The following is a 19,646-nucleotide window of genomic DNA, read 5'->3' as shown; positions in this document are numbered from 1 at the left end:
AAGGACATCTTTGGGAAGCCAGCATTCTGCCTACAGCACAGTTGGGAACATGAACCCTTCATCTGTGCTAAGTGGAAGGCAAGAATGGGTACTGATGCGGCGAGGTAGGTCAATATGATATTAAGAACTTTTAGAAGTTCTTTCCTGATGACTTCACTTTTCTTAGTAAAGTAAAAAGGAGGGTCAGTAATTGAGAGGGTCCATGGGCTTGAGAGGAGAGAAATGATGAAAGTCCTCTGAGAGAGGGGACAGTAACATTGCTAGGCAATCCTGCAGGCTCCGATCCCTCCTCCCTGCCTCACAGGAATGTCGTGAGGGCTGCAGTGAACAATGTATAGAGAAGCAGTCTTTAAACTCTGAAGCTTAGTATTAATAAAAGCTAATATTCACTGATTGCTTCTGCTGGGCTAGTTCCTGTTCTTGTATTTTACATGTAGGAACTAAACTAATCCTCCCAAAAGGCAAGGAGCTACATATGATTATTATCGTCATCCCCATTTTACAGATAAAATAACTGAGGCCTTAAGGGGTGGGGGGCATGCCCAAGGTCCCACAGCTGGGGAAAGGCAGAGACAGGGAATAAACCCAGGCCGAAACTCAGATATTTCTCTCCTCACCATTATTGGCGTCTTCCATCCACTTCTTGCATCCAGTCTCCAACCAGACTTTGTGCGCCTTGAGGAGTCAGACCAGTGTCTTCTACTTATAAGGAGGTGAAGTTACCGCAATTAACATAGGCCGACAGTGAATATCTCTGACTGTATGTAAGCACGGTGACAATCATAAAAATAGTTAAAAACATCCACCTTGGAAGCAGCGTTTGAGTCTGACCTCAACCATGTACTACAAAGACCGTGCATTTAGTAACTCCAAGCCTCAGTGTCTTCTTCTGTGGGATGGAGATCATTATATCAGCCTCCAGGGGCTGCTGTGAGGTTGAAGGGAACTCATACATGGAGAAATCCTGTGCCTGGCACTTAAGAAAGATACATACGCATGAGGGGCTATTTTGATAAATAAGTACTGCGTGGAGCAGGAGTTTTCCTAACTCGAAGCCAAGTTCTTCGCACACTCACATGGCAGGACCGGGCTTGTCCCCCAGTGCGTGAGTTTACTCTCCCAAGCCATATCCTTCACCCTTTCTTCTCTCTGTACTTCATTTGCCACAGCAGAACTCCAGTGAATGTAATTCGAGGTCAGCCAAAATACAAGTTTGCCTCAAACTATGGTGCGCGTATTGTGCCTTGTAGCTACAGTGAGGTCATTTATGGGTCCCTGGCCTCATTTCTCAGTTTAATGTGACATAGTTTAGCACATCGATCAGCCTCTCTCTGTCACCTCTAGTTTTTCTTCCTATTCCTTCATTCCTTCGTTTATCTTCCTTATATTTACGAGCCGGGCCCTTCGCCGGGTGCCCTGAGCCAGCCCCGCACTGTGCGTCTCCGTCGTCAGCTCCCACCCTGGGGTTTCTCCAAGCTTTAATCCTGAGTTCAGCCTGGGGAGCATGGCAGTGGCCTTTCTGAGTACATGCCAGATTTCATACAGCTTATGGTGGGGGGTGGGGACTGACTTCTCTCGGTGCAATCATTCTCTTTGGAGAGTCTTTGTTGTCCTAAGATGGTCCAACTTTATGGTGTAGAAAGACATATTTGGTTTCCTTGTTTGGGCTTTTGAGAAGAATTTGTTGAGCTGCCTTTCAAGTAATTTCTGGTTGCTAGAATTTCAGTAAATGATGAGTAATGTTTTATGTATGCCATCAATGTTTTAGGAGATATTTTTTAAAAATGTGATTTGGAAGTGTTAGTAGTATACTTACAATAGACATATTTTCTATTAGCACTATGTGCTATGTATCCAAAAGTATATTAAGCATGATATATATTCATTTGTTTAACTCTTCCTAACAACTTCAAGTAAAACAGTTTTTTTGTGTGGTTGTTTTTTGTTTTTTGTTTTTTTTTGAGGAAACTGAAACTCAGATTAACTGATTCTGTCAAGGTCACGCAGTAGTTGGTTTCAGAAGGCCCTCATCTGTACTCTCAGACTGTGACACTCCAAAATCCTTGCCCTAACCCCAGGACTAGAGAGAGAGAATACAAACAGAAGTCAGCAATTGTGGATCAGAAACAATGATTTTGTGGCAGTTCCCCAGAACATAATATAGGATCTGACTTTCTCCTCCCCTACCCTCTCAGCCTCTCCTTCCCTTCCCTTCTATTCCTTCTCCTTCTTTCTTCTTTTCTCTCTCTCCCTTCTTCCCTTCTATCCTCTCCCTCCCTCCGTCTCTCTTCCCTTTTGTTTCCACCTCCCTTTTGTTGCTCCATAACTGACAGAACATCCATTTTCTTCTGGGGAACCCTGTCACTTTCTTGACCTTGTCTGCTAAGGCCCAGGGGAGGCCCTCCCGGGAGCTGACGGAACATTCACTTACCTCTGAGTTCTCCCTCACATAGGGGTAGGACACCAGTAGTCTTGGCCCCAGACCGACCCCAAGGCCAGGCCCTTGTCAGCCTTGTGACCTTCTCCCAGCACGAGGTGAAGAGAGGTCAGGCCTGCGTCTGTCTCCTGTCAGGCTCCAGCCTCGTGATCTTCCTGGAGTAAGTCCTCTGATGAGAATAGTAATAGCCTGGACACGACCCTCGACTCACCCCAAACAATAATTTTCAATGCAGTCTAGTCAGAATTCACAGTCAGGAAAAAATTAAATGTGGCCAGAAGGAGGAAGTCCTGATCAAGATGAACCCATTTTAGCTCACTAAGCTGAAAGCCTGACATCTTAGGGCACCTACATTTGGGTTGCTTTGCAACCAAAGGCTTCCACAAGAATGGTAAGTAGGTACTTTCTTTATATCTGCATAGCTAAATGCTCTCACACAAGGTTCCTGATAAGACAGAGTTGTAATCTACCTAAGGAAACTCCAGCTTCTGTCCCCAAATGCTGAAGCTGACACATAACGAGTAGTAGTTTTCAACTTCCATACTGGGTCTGGGGGCCCCTTACTCCATTTACTATAACCTGGGATTCCATGTCTCCCTTGGGAGGACTCAAGCATTTTGAGTGTGTGATGATGGCAAAATTGGGATGGGGGCTAAGAATGGTTTTGGAGAAAAGCTAAGTAAGAAATCAATAATTAGAACTTTCAGGAACACAGTTATTAGTTATAACTTTTTTCTATCAGTTTCCCTAACTGAAATTTTTGATGTTATAATTCATGTATCAAGATTATCAGATAGCAACCCAACTTCCCTTTTGCTTGCTGTAGTTTCCTCCTTCTAGTGTCTTTTGTGAAATAGCTACAATTTGGGGAATTATGCCTTGCTTAAAGACACAAATAAATATGCTCCCCTTTATTTGCTTTAAAATTTGTCTTCGTTTTCTATTTTATTATTCCATGTATTTTATTTTAATTTTTGAGCAATTACATCTCAGTGAGTCTTTAAAAATGATGTTCCACGGCTGATGAGTATTTACATTTCTTATTTTAATTCAACAGTAGCTTTAATTTGTATACTTTTGATGGGAAATAATTTAAAATGTTTCCCCGAAAACAAAGTATGAATCTCACTATAAATATTCAGGTAACCACTTGCTTTCTTCGGCATTTAACTGGCTGGCAATTTCACACGGTGACCCACAAATGAGCATTGTTGAATGTGTGTTGCTAAAGACGAGTGAAGATTAAAAATCCAATTAGCCATCCAGTACGTTGCTCGCCTCCTTTCACCTGGCAAGCCTCACTCTCCACTGGGCAGAAATGAAGACCGAGAGTTATCAGTTACTTCATAAAGTAGGCAACTAAGGCATTTCTTAAACCAAATGTGGGTATTTTGTCTTGTTTGGGTATTTTTTAGATCTGTCTGTTGCAGAATCACTTCTTAGATCCTTGCTTTAATCCAAGCCTTTTGGGACAAGTATAGATTTTCAATGAAAAGAGTGTTTTTTAAACACATGAAAACAATGTTATGTGATATGGTAGAGGCTTTATGCACATATATTTGGTAGGTACATATTTTTAAAAATATTTTTTAGGTACATATTCCTTATGAAGAAAATTTCATGCAGGAGTTTAATAGATTGATAGAGAAGGGGATAAGCAAATATGATCTGAACTTTTTTTTTTTTTTTTGGTCTGAACACTTTCTAATCAGTATTAATGGTAATAACTCAGCTATTGTTAAGTGCTTACTATATGTCAAATGCTTAATTGCATTTAATGATTGTGACATCTAATGAGGTAGGGACTCTTAAAATCCCTATGTTATAGATAAGAGAACTGAGGCTTCCAGAGGTATATGATTTGAGCCAGTCACATAGCAATCAGAGGGTAGAGTCAGAATTAAAACCCAAATCTGCTTAAGAGCTGACCTCTTTTTTTTTTTAAGATTTTATTTATTTATTTGACAGAGAGAGAGATCACAAGTAGGCAGAGAGGCAGGCAGAGAGAGAGGGGGAAGCAGGCTCCCTGCTGAGTAGTGAGCCTGATGCAGGGCTCTATCCTAGGACACTGAGATCATGCCCTGAGCCAAAGGCAGAGGCTTAACCCACTGAGCCACCCAGACGCCCCAAGAGCTGACTTTTTTAATCACTGTATTTTACTGGCTGTAAACCCATGATGCCTATGGAGCTGAGGTAAATCATTCTGTCAGGTGTCTCCGAGCACCTGGAAAGTGTGTTTACCTTGGGAGGTAGTTCTGAATCATTCCCTACAGTGTCCTCACCTTATTCCTAGGCTAGGGTGTAACTGGGCTTTGGCCTTCAAATGACACTGACGTGACTCTTCTGTCCCTCCACTAAACTGAATCCTAGTGAGGACTCCCAGTGCCCTCCACTTGATACTGTTCCAGTGGTTTCTTCACAGCTATGGTACCTCGAAGGAACCCTGCCAGCCTGCATTGTAGGAAGCCTTCAGAGGTAGTCGCGGGAACAGCGGGAAATGCAATTGTAGCAGAAAGCAATGGGTTATGCTTCAGTTGAGTGTGGCAAGGCTAAAATGAGAAAGTGTCCTGAACCATCCAGAGAAATTAGGGGGGTAAATGCACGGGTCACCACCTGGGGCATCTCTCACAGTTGGTAGAATAGGTGCTTGATTGAGCTTGTAGTGCCAAACTGTGCTAAGTGACACAGGAAGACACAAAGGGACAGGAAATCTTGGCTCTGCTACAGGGGAGGGTTTTAAAAGACTGATTTCTAACAAAAACCACCAGGTCTTACATATTGAAATCATAATGCTGTCTTTTTCAGTGTGGCCCCCTTAGTGATCCATGTCTCATTTCAGCAACGCTCTCAATAATCTGTTGCAAAAGCTCGTTGAAAACAACTTTCGGAATTGTGTGGAGACATTCAAGAAAATCTGCTTCCATTCAGAGCAGGCCTCAGTTTTATTCCCCGGCTTAGTCACCTGCCTGGGTTTGGCCCTGAACTAATATGAAAAGTTTCCAGTAATCAGTGCTCACATTCAAGGACAAAGGCTTTCTATCATTGTGAAGATGGACAAGAGTGCCTTACGCCCCAGTGAGGCAATATGGAAGCTTGCCTTGGTATCCTTTGTAGCAACAAGCCCATCAGCCAACTTATCATACATATTCAACAAAAGTTTATGGACTTGAATTGAAAAAGAAATAAAAAAAATTATTTTTCTTAATGCTGGTATTATCTTGAATAACTTGGTATCTTAAAGCACATGCTTTACTTCAACAAGCTTTGAAATTTATGTTTATAATTTTAATGTTATTTTAATATCTATTTTAATATCCCTGAAGCAATTGTCTAGTTATAACCATACCTGATTAAAATTAGACAAAAATTCTTTAACTCCCTTATACTCTGGATGTCTCCCTGAGTCTTTTTGTTTGGTCGAGTGTTGCCCTCATTGGCTCTCTAAATGATCTAGAATAATAACCGTGGTGATGATGATGACATTTTTTGAGCACTCACTCCATACTAGGCATTGTTCTAGTTATAGGTCATGTATTGTCTCACTTAGTCTTCACAACTACTATATGATGAAAATAAAAATCATTGCTCTTATCTTCTCATTCTGGAGCTAAACACACAGAGACGCAGGGAGTGGCCTGTACAGAATTTGATGACTGATAAAGGTGATCTTTTACCCAGGGAGGACCCAGCCTTTCTTATTCTCCTCTTGGCTAGTGCAGTGATGGATTCAGTAGGTGCTCTGTTAACAACAACAACAACATATCCCTAAAAATTTAATGTTTTATTCTATTTTATATAAATAATTCATCTTCCTCATATTAAAAAATGAGCCTAAAAAAATCACCTGGAATTGAAGCACCAAAATGTTGATGCTTTGGTGCATGTCATCATAGATGGTAGGTTTTTGTTCCTAATTCCTACCCCACGACATTCATCATGCCTGACCTCACTTCCGCCGGAGCTGTCTGTGGAGGTATCTGCTCTCTGACGGCTCCTTATTCCTATAGTCAGAGAAAACCATCTAGATCTGTTTTTGCTTTGCTGTGACTTTATAACCAGGGTGGTGTTTCTCCTTTAAGACAGTTGGGCATTTCTTTCCAGCTTAAACAACTTTTTCACCATGAAGAGGAGGAAGGGGAGGAAAGCAGAGAAAGATACTTTTCCTGGTATTGATGATGGGCTGGCTTTTATGTTCAGCAACAAATAGAGATTTATCAGTATAAACTCTCTGTTATGACTCCTATGGCTCCTCATTCCCTAGATCAGAGTGCTGGGCCTCCAGGAAGGGAACTAGGAATGCACAGGGAGTCTGTGACACAGCTCGGATGGCATGCTGAACTTAGGATCCCAAACCCCAAATCCCCTAGGTCACATGGCCAGAACCCCTGCATTTCTGCTGATGGGCCAAGACCTGGGATATTGGCCCAGCTCTGCTAAAGAAAGGCCATTCAACCCCTGCCTGAATGCTCAGCCTACCCCAGCTACTCACGCCGGTGATTATCAGTACAGATTTCATATTCCTCTCAGGCCCCCAGGATACCCAGCTGTAGGGCACTGTAGCAGACTTCTCTGCGCAGACCAGTGAGTTCTGGAATTGTTCCTGGCTGCCTAAATGCAAGAAGTGAAAACTCTTGAGGGCAGCTTTCTGGAAATGGGCCCAGAGTCCCCACTCTCTACTGCTCAGACACTCCACTTGGTGCATCTCTATCCTGTACTACAGGAAAAGTTGAGTGTGGTGGTGCACAGTTCTTTCTGATTTCTGTTAATCTGAATTTAGACCTTGCTTCAGCATCCTTCCTTTTGTTTTAAGTAGACTTCCAAGGTACACATGGCTCACAGCTCCTTCCTCTAGTCCTTAACCTACTTCGTCAGTATCAGAAGGGCTTGGTCTATCCATGATCCCGGTCCACCCTCAGCAGAAGAGGAAGCTCCCCTCCTAAGGATGGTCTTTGCCCCCGGGGACTGTCACAGTTTGGATCCTGTCTGTGGCTAACGCTGCCCAATTGATAACATCCCCAGCCATCAAAATAGGGAAGTTCTTCCTTGTGTCTCACTTAATTCTCTTTCCACATCTCTTAGCTGATTGTAACAAATATGAGTAGAAGGACTTGAGACAGAGGGAATTTCTCTGCTCAGTGATCTCTTTGTGAGATGATAGATTTCATCTTTGAATAAAAGTACCTTTAAAAAAACAATCATCAAATGCTTGCAGATCTTATAAACTTCCTAAAACAGCGTGTACTCAACTAAAACACAAACTTCAAGAAATTTCTTGATGCCAAGAGAAGCATCCGGAAGTCCTGCATTCCATATATTCTTGTCAAATGCAAATAGAACCATCGCCCTGTTCATAAATGCTCACCAAGTCAAGTGAGCATGATGTCAGCCTCCTGAATGTCAACATGCATTGCAGTCCGAGCTATAGAGAAGGCAAATTTTGATTTTTTTTAAAGCTTTTATTTATTTATTTGATAGAGAGCACAAGTAAGCAGAGAGGCAAGCAGACGGAGAGGGAGAAGCAGGCTCTCCACTGAGCAGGGAGTCCGATGTGGGACTTGATCCCACGACTGAGCCACCCAAGCACCCCCCCCCCCCCCCACCCTGGTTCTACTTTTGTATCTTCCCTTGCCAGTTGTAAAATCTGGGGCAAGTCTCTTAACTTATCTGGGTCTCAGGGTCCTCATCTACAAAATGAGGCTCATACCCTTGCTTATTAATGGGGTTGAAACCATAAACAAAGAAGGCAGTATGTGGGATAGTACTTAAAAACGTAAGGCAGCGGCCAAAAGTTTTCATGACAGCGCTTTGCAGACAGTCTTGTGAACCACATCAGCAAGTTGCAGGAGGCAGTGGGAGGCAGATTCTAGGTCACTTCACCATTGTTTGATTTGCCTGTTCAACCTCAGACCAGCTGTGTGACTCCATGTGGTGTGAAAACTCTCTGAACCTCATTTCTCACATTTCTGAAACGGGAGTGACGATAATGGTTCTCACCTCTTGGCGTTGGGAGAATTCGCTGAAGTTGGTTAGTATGAGGGTAAGCGCTCACTCAGGGTGGCCGCAAATAAATACTACATCAGTCTTAACACCAGCTTGCATCCGATTACCCCAGACTACAGCAGACGGTCACCAAAAGTTAACTTCCTATGATTCTGTCCACTGAGCACGTTTTAACCGGTGGTTGTTTTTGGCAGTCTCGTGTTTTCTTTTCCGTTCCTTCATAAGGGAAGTTTTCGGTTTTCTAATTGTCCCTATATCTAGATCTATATCTGTAATTTATTTTGCGCAGCTCTGCCTTTGTCATTTTACATACTGGAGCTCGGCTGTGATCATTGCTGGGCACTCCTTCCCAGAGCACTCCTCTCTCCTAGAACACTTGCTCATTTCACACACACGGAGTTGAGAGAGTATGAATTCGCCGCTCGTCTGAGCACCCAGTGGAGGTTGAGCTGCCCCGGGAACCGAGGCTGAGTTACCCCTCGCCTGTGATGAGTGTCTCTGTCCAGGGAAGGTCCACTTCTCATCTTGAGCCCTGAGCTTAGCCCAGGAAGACTTGCTGCGCTTGGAGGGACGTGTCCTATGTCATACTCGGAGGGAGAGGAGCATGTTGTGAAACCAGCTGCCATGAAATTGAATTACAGGTGTCGTATTCTTCTAGCCTTAAATTGCTCCATTTTACCATGGGCTTTTCTGTTTGTTTGGAACAAATAACTGCAATTTACCAGGATGCTAAGAGATGAGGGTAGGAGCAGTCAGAGGTTGTTTAAGGTGTCTATAATGATGGAAAATTACTCCTATCCATTTCAAGTATGGTTTCTCTCCCAAGCCACCACATTTAAATGTGAAGCGTGGAAATGCCTCACATTTTAATTCTCCTCTCTCAGCACAACTCTCTTTAAAGGCGCTCCAGGTTTCTCTAATGTTCTTAACCACACACCCAATCAGTTTTATTTATTATCCTGTGGAATACATTCAGTAATGACTTCTGAGGCGGCCGGGAGGGAATGGACAATTTGCTTTCACTGCCTCCATTTCCTCAACCCATTTCCTCTTAATTTGGTGGAGATGGTGTGGAGCTTCTGGGAAGAGGAATCACATGGACACTTTAAGGAGGAAAGCTCTAAGACACCTTTCTTCTTCCTCATAATTGAACATTGTCAAAAGTGATTTCTCTGTCTTGCTTTCTTTCTTCAGTGCCTTTTAGCTTTCCAAGGAGTGTTATTGTTTTCTTTTCACGGAGGGATGTAAATAATTATAATCTTTGCCTGGGACCATTCACAAACAGATAACTGCCTCAGTGTTACCAGGTGGTGGGATAAGGTGGTGCTGATGATCATTTTTTTTTTCCTTTCTAAGATTTTATTTTATTTATTTGACAGACGGAGATCACAAGCAGGCAGAGAGGCAGGCAGAGAGAGAGAGAGAGGAAGGGAAGCAGGCTCCCCGCTGAGCAGAGAGCCTGATGCGGGGCTTGATCCCAGGACCCTGGGATCATGACCAGAGCTGAAGGCAGAGGCTCAACCCACTAAGCCACCCAGGCGCCCCCGATGATCATTTTTACGTGATACAGTCATGCAGGTGATTCTCATGTTCTCAAAGCTGAGCCAAGGCACCATGGAAGGCTGATCAAAATGAGTATTTTTTTTGTGGTGGTTCTAAATTTAAAAATAAATGGTTGGGTTTCATAAACGATTAACAGTCTATCGGTAATATTTGAGACATTTCTCATGAAAAGACACTTGGAATTAGGTGGGGGATTTGCTTCAGTTGTACTCCGTGTGTTGATATTTTCTGAATCTATTTTTGAGCTACTAATGGTTTTAGTAATTTCTTTTGCTATACCAATGGAATGTAAAATGGAATTGTAAAATTCTCATAATAAAGGACAGAGGAATTTTACACTTGCATCCCTCCCCTTCAACCTATTCCTTGCCCCGTTAATACTAGTTAAGTGTGTGTGTGTTTTACAGAAGTTTTTGCATGAATACGCATATATAAATTGGTACAGAGAGTAATATATAGTTTTGATTTGTGATTATATAAGTAAATGGGATTGTATTTTATTATATTTTTCTGTAGCTTATTTTTTCCACTTAATGCTATATTTTGTCATTCTGTCCACATCAGTACATAGAGATCTAGGTCAGTCTTTCTGAGAGCTGATTATTATTCCATGTTATGGAGGTACTACAATTTACCATATTGATGGCATTTAAATTGCATTCTTTTCCTTTTAGAAAAAAAAGATGTTGCTGTGGACATCTGTGTATGTATCTTTTTATGCATATACATGTGCTAAGTCTCTAGTGTAGACAGGTAGTGTTTAATGCAACATTACATTATTGGAACCTGCTGGATGGTCATCCTAATGATGGACTAACAATGGTTTATGTAGACAGTGCTAACAGATAAAAATTTGCAAAAACACATAAATGTTGGCTCATGGGTTTGTTGTTGGGCAAAGGTGTTACATTAGAATAAAAACATAATGGTGATTTGCAAGTGTTTATTTGCCTGTAAGAAATCCTGCAGAGCTGAATATGCACACTTCAAATGTGAGAGGACTGTGAAATTTTATTTTAAAAGAAAGTAAATAAAAGAATCTGTGGTAATCAACTTCTGGATCATTTTCCATGAGAGTGAAAATGAGTATGTGTTTAAGAATGGTCAAGGGACATTGAGTTTGAATTGTTTTTGTGTATTAGAGAAAGTGTGGCTTGAGGATCACATACTGGATGTATGGGAATGAGATGTGGAGCTGAATAGCCTGGGTTCAAACCCTTGGCCCAGACACAGGAGGCTTTGAGGTCTCTGGTCCCTCACTATTTCTAAGCTTCTTTACAACAGGGTTAACTATAACCTGCCTCTTGGAGTGGCCATGAGTATGAGAAGAGCTAGCACAGATACTATCACCTGTTGGGCCATCAACATTATATTATCTAGAAAATACTATTACTCTAAACATTGTCTTTATGATGTTGGCTAACTTACTTTACACTTGATCTTAGCCAAAAGGCCAAGAAGCAATTGGCCAACTTACTTTAATCTCACAATGTTTGCTCTTTGCATAATACTGAATAGGAATATAATAATGTTACAAATTGAATCCATAATAAAAAGGAAACTAGATTGGATCATCTCAAAGATCCATGGCAGTTTTTCTGTTTTATTTTATTTTTTATTTATATTATTATTATTATCATTATTATTATTATTATTTAGTTTTTCTGTTTTCTATCCAAAGGAAGTCATTCTTCCTTTTGAAAAAGTGCACGTTTATTCATTGTTTTTGTAAGCCTCTTCATTAACAGGACACACGCACGTAATATAGATTAGGTTGACGACCCCGTAGGTCTTAGCCCTTCTAAGACAGAGCCTAAAAACGGTCAAGAAGTGACTGTCTCAGTCTAGAGCAGTCTGGGTGTGAGGGATTCCCTAGGACAAAAGGTGATCCTTTAAAGCGCCTCCCCCCTCCTTTGTAAGTCCTCACCCCTTTCTGCCCTTCCGTTCATGCATGCTCTGTCAGAATGACCCTACTATGGCATGATATGGGTGGACCACAATCTATTTAGCATATTGGTGGACATTTGAGTTGCATTATTTTGCTGTTACCAAAAAAAATGCTGCTGTGAACGTCTGAGCATACGTCTTGATATGCATGTGTGTGTGCTTGGTCTCTTAGTGTGGACCTAAGGGCCTGTGCCTTCAAGCTGTCTCTCCCGGTGGGTGCTGCTTTTATAATTACCATTATTCTCTACTTTACAGCAACAAAGAAACCACTATCATTTATTAACACATTTATATTCCAAACATTTTACATACATGACTTTGTTCATTCGTTAGTTGATAATTGTTCATAGAACGCAGTTTATGTGCTAAACACAATTCTAAGTGCTGGATTGTAGCAATAAGCAAAATACAGTTTCTGGCCTCGTGAAATACCCATTTTCATGGAGAGTCCCAGAAAACAGATAGAAACCGGATACTGAATTTTTTTTAATATAAATTAGTATGAGGAAAAATAAAGCAAACAGTGATGACAGATGCTAATTCTAGAGGGTTGTTGGTGGCACCCCTTTGAGATCTGGGATTTGAACAATAATTTGAATGATGTGAATATATCATAGATTACACACACACACACACACACGCACGCACGCACACACACACTGATGCTTAGGGAGGTTAAGTATGTATCAGACATGTTTTTCAGTAGCAAGTAATGAAGCATCCATTGAACAGTGACCTAAATAAGCAGCAGGTGATTTTTCTAACATGACGAGAACTCTGGGGAAGAGGCAGCTCTCGGCTCTGATTAAGCAGCTCAGCGACATCAAGGCTGGAGGCTCTGTGATTTTCTTACCTTCTCCTGGTGGTCTTAGTGGGGCTTTTCCAGGCAGCGTGTCCACATCCCAGGCAGGAGTAAGGGAGGAGGGGAGGCACCTATTCCATCTGTCCTTTTTCTCAGGAAAAAAAGAACTGGACAGATTTCCCCTGTAGTTGAGAAGAGTAGTGCTCCCTGGCTGCCCTCGGCTCTGAGGAAGACGGAGGAAGTGCGTGTTTCATTCTTACCTTCCTCTAATAGAAGAAAGGAAGAAAGTGGAAGTAAGTGCCGGCTTTGTGTTTACTTTGCGGTGAGTTACATTCCCTGCGGCACATCTCTTATCAACCATGTCTCTGTGCAGCAAAGTTCTACTCCTCTAATCTGTCTTTGTCCAGTTCCTTTGGAATGGTCATAGTCTCTTACAGGATCTAAAGGAGGTGACACATACCAGTGACAGCTCCTTCCCAAATACGAGCAGTAGCAGCACTGTTTGTTGTGTGGTTAGTATTGGGGTAACGCTCTCTATTCCTCCCATGATAATTTCCAGGCATTGGGATGTGTCTGGCTCCACTTTTCCTCTAATCAGCCTACCATTTCACAATGACGAGCAGTTTGTGGCTAATCCAGAGACCAGAAACATGCTTGCAGGCGTGATTTAGATATACTGGTCGCAGGGAAAACATTGAAATAACTTATTTATCTTCTGAGGAAATACCGATATGCTGTTAGTTGGGAGTTTTCCAAAGTCACAGAATCCTTCATACCCATTGAGTGTCCTCCGGTTTACAAACTGTTTTTACCTGTGTTGATTCATCTGCTTTGCACAGCTTTCCCGGGAAATGATGAGTTCTTCGTGCCGTTCTTCATACAGGGGTTAAAGTGATACCTTGAAAAATCTAAGTGGCTTAAAATGGGAAAGCAAGCTTATCATTCCCTAATCATGTGTTCTTCACTCTTATAAACAAACAAAAACACTCTACTAAAGCTGATTCAGTTACCCCCTTCAAACAAATGACTGTCCCGAATCCCGTCCTATGCAGAAATCCTGAACTTTCAAGTTGGTTAAATGGTGAATCATCATTGTCGCAATTTACACGTAATCATTTGTACTGGCCTATTCTTAAAGTCCTTTGGGGCGAATGATTATATCATCAAGTGTTTTAAAAATACTTTCTGACATTTTCTAGTTGGAGGACAGAATAATACATGCTAGTTGTCCAAATACAAACTAATACAGAAATGTTTACATGACACAGTGAAATTTCTCTTTATTCATGACTCTAAAAGATAACTACCACTAGTAATTAGTTTATATCCTTTCAAATGTTTTTCAATAACTATTTGCAATGGTTATTATTTTTGTAATTATTCTGGTTATCAATATTAATGGAATATGATAGTGTTACAACTTAGTTACCTAACACTATATTATGAACAATATATTGTCATTTTTCCATACCAGCATTTCTACATGTACCTATTATTATTATTATTAAGATTTTATTTATTTATGATAGAGAGACATAGCAAGAGAGGGAACACAAGCAGGGGGAGTGGGAGAGGGAGAAGCTGGTTTCCCGCTGAGCAGGGAGCCCGATGCAGGACTCAATCCCAGGACGCTGGGATCATGACCTGAGCCTAAGGCAGATGCTTAACAACTGAGCCACCCAGGTGCCCCATATGTACCTGATTATTTTTAAAGCTATGTGGTATTATTTAAGAATGAATTACAATTCTTGTAACCAACCCCCTAAAAATGGCCATTTCATTTTTTCCCAAAATGTTTAATATCATAATAGGCATTCTTGAACATTGTATCTTTAAGCAGATATTTAGTATTTCCATAGAATAACACCCAGACATGGTAATAGTTAGAAAATAGGTGCACATTTATGATTTCATAGCTGTTACAAAATTACCCTCCATCAGTAGTGTGTGAGAGTGCCTATTTCTTTACATTCTTACCAGCACTAGGTAGCTTGCAATTTTAGCTCTTGTTAATGTGAAAGACAAAACAATTATACGTTTATTTTAATTTGCATTTATTGGATAAACTGTGATTTCAGGAAACTTTCATATGGTTTTGGGTCACTATTTCTTGTGTCATATTTATGCTTCTTGCCCACTTTTCAAGTAGGTTATTTCATTTTTTGATGAACAATTTTAGATATTAGAGCTATGAACCCTCCATGGGGCACCAATGTTGTCAATCTTTTCCTCTCTGTCCTTTGTCTTTTAACTGTGTTTATGGTCTCTTTTGCCATCGCAATTTAAAAATGTTTCTATAGTCAAACAGGTCACCTTTTTCTTTCTTAGTTTCTGGCCTTATGCAGTGAAAAGTCAGAAACAGTCTGAATATACCGCATTTCAAGCTGGAAATCTACTCAGCATGGAGCTTTGACGGTGTGGGGCCTCGTCAGACTCGAGTAATTACCATTACTTGGGCTGATATTTACCCACACCCATTTGCAGTGTAGTCCAAACCGGGATTTAATAACCCATAGCATATTTGCACAGACTTTCTCATTTTCTAACCATTTAAAATTGGTTCTGAGAAATGAATGACTTATTTTTTAATATAGTCCCCTTTGAATCCAGCTATACCCTGAGAAGTTTTTTAAGGGAGAGTCAGTGGCTCATTTGCAGCAGTATGGGTTTAACTGAAGGTCTTGGAAAGTTTCTGGCTTTTGTTTTGCCCAGATGTTCTCTGTAATGAATGAAATTGTAGGGTCAACCCAAACTTGTCAGTGGTGATAGGTTTTCTAAGTTCAGGGAATTGGAATAAAAACGATTAAGCAAGAGGAATGCCTGGCAGGGCTCAGTCTGTTAAGCATCTGCCTTTGGCTCAGGTCATGATGTCTGGGTCCTGAGATCAAGCCTCACATTGAGCTCCCTGCTCAGCAGGAAGCCCGCTTCTCTCTCTCCCTCTGCCCCTCCCCCTGCTTGTGCCCTCTCTCACTCTCTTTCAAATAAATAAATAAAATCTTTAAAAAAAATGTTTAGGCGTGAGAAAAAAGGAAAGCCTTGGTATTTGGCCATCCAGATAAATCTGAAAGTTAGGAAAAGAGAATATGTATTCTCTAATTATGAGTGTGGTCTTTGAAATCCTGCAGCTCTGGCCCTGAATTCTGGCTTCTCCACTTAATATTTATGTGGGACAAGTTACTTGGCTTCTCACAGACTCAGTTTCATCCATGAAACAGGGATCATGCCTGCATGTCCCATTACCTAAAGAGCACTTATTTGATCATTTCTGACGTTCATTTCACTGTTGATTGTAAAAATCTGGGTGATCTGTTATAATGTCAGTGTGCTCTGGCCTCAGATTTGGGCACTGTTTAAAAATCATAGCAGAAGAAAGTGACAGAGGTGAATAAAAACTGAGTAAAACTGTCATTAATTTGGCATTTTATAATCAAGTTCTCTGTGGTGCTCTATTCCTGCTGTCTGCTAAAGTAGCTCAACTTTTCATTTTTAGTTTATTTTTTACCTCTCAATCTTTCACACCTTAAAACTGATGACATCTGAATATTTCTCAAACAGTTACTACATATTTATGAAGAACAGTTAATCTGTGCAAAAGTAAAGAGAGGAATCATAAAATTTTAGAACTAAGTGATTTCAGGCTCATGTACAGTAGAGGAAATTGAGTCTCCGGCGTGTTACGTTACTTGCCCGGCATCAGGTATGAATAATACTGATAAAAAATAACTTCTACAACATTGTAATGTGACATGGGAGTCTTGTTGGGTTGGTTCTGTTGTGTCCCATCTAAAGGTGAGGTACAGGTGCAGGGTGACTTTCTCTTCACTTTCTCCAGGGCATCAGGGGCCATCCAGGTGTCTAGGAAGGGTTACTCCACAGGTGACAATACATGGGTTATCCTGCAGTGTCCAGGTTACAGATATGTTAGGCTCCCACTGGCCAACCAGCAGCAGTGAGAGCATGGTGTGCTAGCAGTCAGTGTGGTGTTCCCTGCGGGACACAGCCTGGGAATCCAGCTTCTGAAAGCCTCAGCCAGATGATGAGTACTGTTCATGGTAACAGAGTAGATAAGATGTAGAGTTTGGGGTGCCTGGGTGGCTGAATCGTTAAGCATCTGCCTTCAGCTCAGGTCATGATCCTGGGGTCCTGGGATCAAGCCCTCCATGAGGCTCCCTGCTCAGCGGGAAGTCTGCTTCTCCCTCTCCCACTCCCCTAGTCCCCCTCTCACTGTCTCTTTCTCTCTGTCAAATGAATAAATAAAATCTTAAAAAAAAAAAAAAAAGATGTGGGTGGGACTTTGTCTGTTCCCTGGGTGGTGGTGGAGGGTGGGGGGCTGACAGTGGACCCCTTGTGGGGTTCATAAGACAGGAGGCCTATGGAAGTGGCTCCTACCCCTTTGGTATGCCCTCAAGGTCTGATCCTCCTAACTAGGACCTCTCTGACTTCGTATCTTCCTAGGAATACCCATTCTCTCCATTTCAGCCCAGGATGTCAGTTCTAGACCCCAATGGGGAATTTTTCTCTAATTGAGCACATCCCCTCCTAAATCTATTTTTTTTAAGATTTTTATTCATTTATTTGACAGAGAGAGAGATTGAGAGAGAGCACAAGCAGGGGGAGCAGCAGGCAAAGGGAGAGGGAGAAGCAGGCTCAGCCAGATGCCGAGTTTGATCCTGGGACTCTGGGGTCATGACCTGAGCCAAGGCGGATGGCTTAACTGACTGAGACACCCAGGCACCCCTTAAATCTTTTTTCTATGTCCATGAGACACCGTCTTTCCCTGGGCCTGGCGGTTGACTTGTCTTCGTGGTCTCCAGACATTTGTGCTGTGTCATCACTCCTGGAGGAAATGGCTGTGGAAGGCCTCAGTGATGAATGAAGAGGGCCCCAGAGAAAGAGGAGAATCCTGAGAATGAAAACATGTTTGTGTGTGTTTGAGCAATACCCTTCTGCCCTCGTCAACATTGACGTCCTCACCATCACCACAACCACAGTCAAACAAGTACATGTCTTGATATCTTACTGTGAAATTGCCAGCAAGTAGGATAAATACATTATATCATGTTACTGCAGAGTCCCTGTAGTGTCAGTCCTATTATTTTCTCCATTTAGTTAAGTGAGAAAACGGAATCTCATGGGGATTAATAACTTGCCTAACAAAGTGGTTCTCAATCAAGGGATATTTTGTTCCTTGGGGGCATTTGTAACGTCTGGGGACATTTTTGATTGTAAGGAATGGGAGGATGCTACAGGCTAAACCTTCTTCAGTATACGCATAGCCCCTCCAATGAGGAATCCTCCAGCGCCAAATGTCAGTAATTCCCAAATTAAGAAACCCTGGCCTAATACAACGTATTAGCAAGTTGAAGAGACTTTTATTATGAAGGGGTGGCAAATATTTATTAAATCCTTGTACTATATCCAGATAATCATGTGTTATTTTCTTATTAATCTGTTTATGTGATAAATTGTAGCAATAGAATTTTAAATGTTAAAAACATTCTTTCTAAAAAAAATATTCTTTCATTTCCAGGATAAATTCTACTTAGTCCAGTTTGATGCCATTTATATGAAAATTTTAAGCATACAAAAAAAAACCATGTATATTTTATGGACATTTGCATATGTAGTACAAGTATTTTAAAAAACCTGTAGGAGAGAGAGATGTGCCGATTTCAGAATAATGGTCACTTCCGTGAAGGAAGGAAATGGAAATTAATGGAGTGCGTTCTTTAACAAGATCATACCCCATTTTATTTCTTTAAAAATACATCTGAAGCACCATGTAAACAGTTGTTAAATCTGGGAGTGAGCACAGGATCCTTGAAACATTATTTTCTATATCTTTGGATATTAGCAACATTTTATATTTGGAAAAAGAAAGAAAAAAGAAACCAAGAGCTAATTTTTTTTTTCAAGAAGTAGAGCTAAAATGATATAAATGGCTAAATAGTGACTAGTAAGTAAATACCAGATCAGATTCAGATAGAAGTGTCTCTAGAGTCCACGCTGGGAATCGCCATTCAACGCTGCTTCTGCCCCGGGAGCCAAGGCGGGATGAGGTCCGAGGACCAGGAGCTCGTGGTCTGCCAGACACTATTCCCAGTAGCTGATATAGTCACTCATTTAATTTCCCTCCCAATTCCTACACTGTAAGTACAGACTGTCCCCAACTCCTGATGTTTCAACTTACGATTTTTTGACTTCGTGATGGTGCAAAAAGGATACACATACCGTAGATACCAGAATTCAAATTGTGAATTTTTAAAAAGATTTTATTTATTTGTGTGTGAGAGAGAGAGAGAGAGAAAGAGAGAGCACACAAGCAGGGAGGGCAGCAGGCAGAGGGTGAAGCAGGCTCCTTGCTGAACTGGGAGCCCGATGCAGGACTCGATCCCAGGGCCCTGAGATCATGACCTGAACCAAAGGCAGATGGTGCACTGACTGAGCCCCCCAGGCATCCTGGCAGACTGTGAATGTTGGTCCTTCACCAGGCTGGTGATAAGTGCTGTATGATCCTCTCTCACACTGCAGGGTGGGGGTCAACAACCACTACACTTCCCGCCATGCTGCTCCCGTACAACAGTTCTGTTTTTTGCTTTCTGTACAGAAGTCAGTAAATGACACGAGACCTCCAACGCTGTATTACAAAGTCAGCTTTGTATTAGATGACATTGCGCACCTGTGGGCTAATCTAAGCGTCCTGAGTGTGTAAGGTGGGCTGGACTCAGCTCTGACGTTCAGTAGGTAACATGTATTAAGTGCATTTTGACTTACGATATTTTCACCATGTGCTAGGCTTATCCGGACATCACACCCTCTAAGTCCAGGAAGATCTGTACTCTTCTCATTGTCGATGAAGGCTTGGAGACACAGGCAGAGCACGTGCCATTTGGAACA

The sequence above is a fragment of the Enhydra lutris genome, unplaced genomic scaffold (assembly GCF_002288905.1).
Source record: "Enhydra lutris kenyoni isolate GAN:26980312 unplaced genomic scaffold, ASM228890v2 scaffoldscaffold5, whole genome shotgun sequence".
Classification (NCBI taxonomy): domain Eukaryota; kingdom Metazoa; phylum Chordata; class Mammalia; order Carnivora; family Mustelidae; genus Enhydra; species Enhydra lutris.
Note: the sequence above shows the minus strand (reverse complement) of the source record.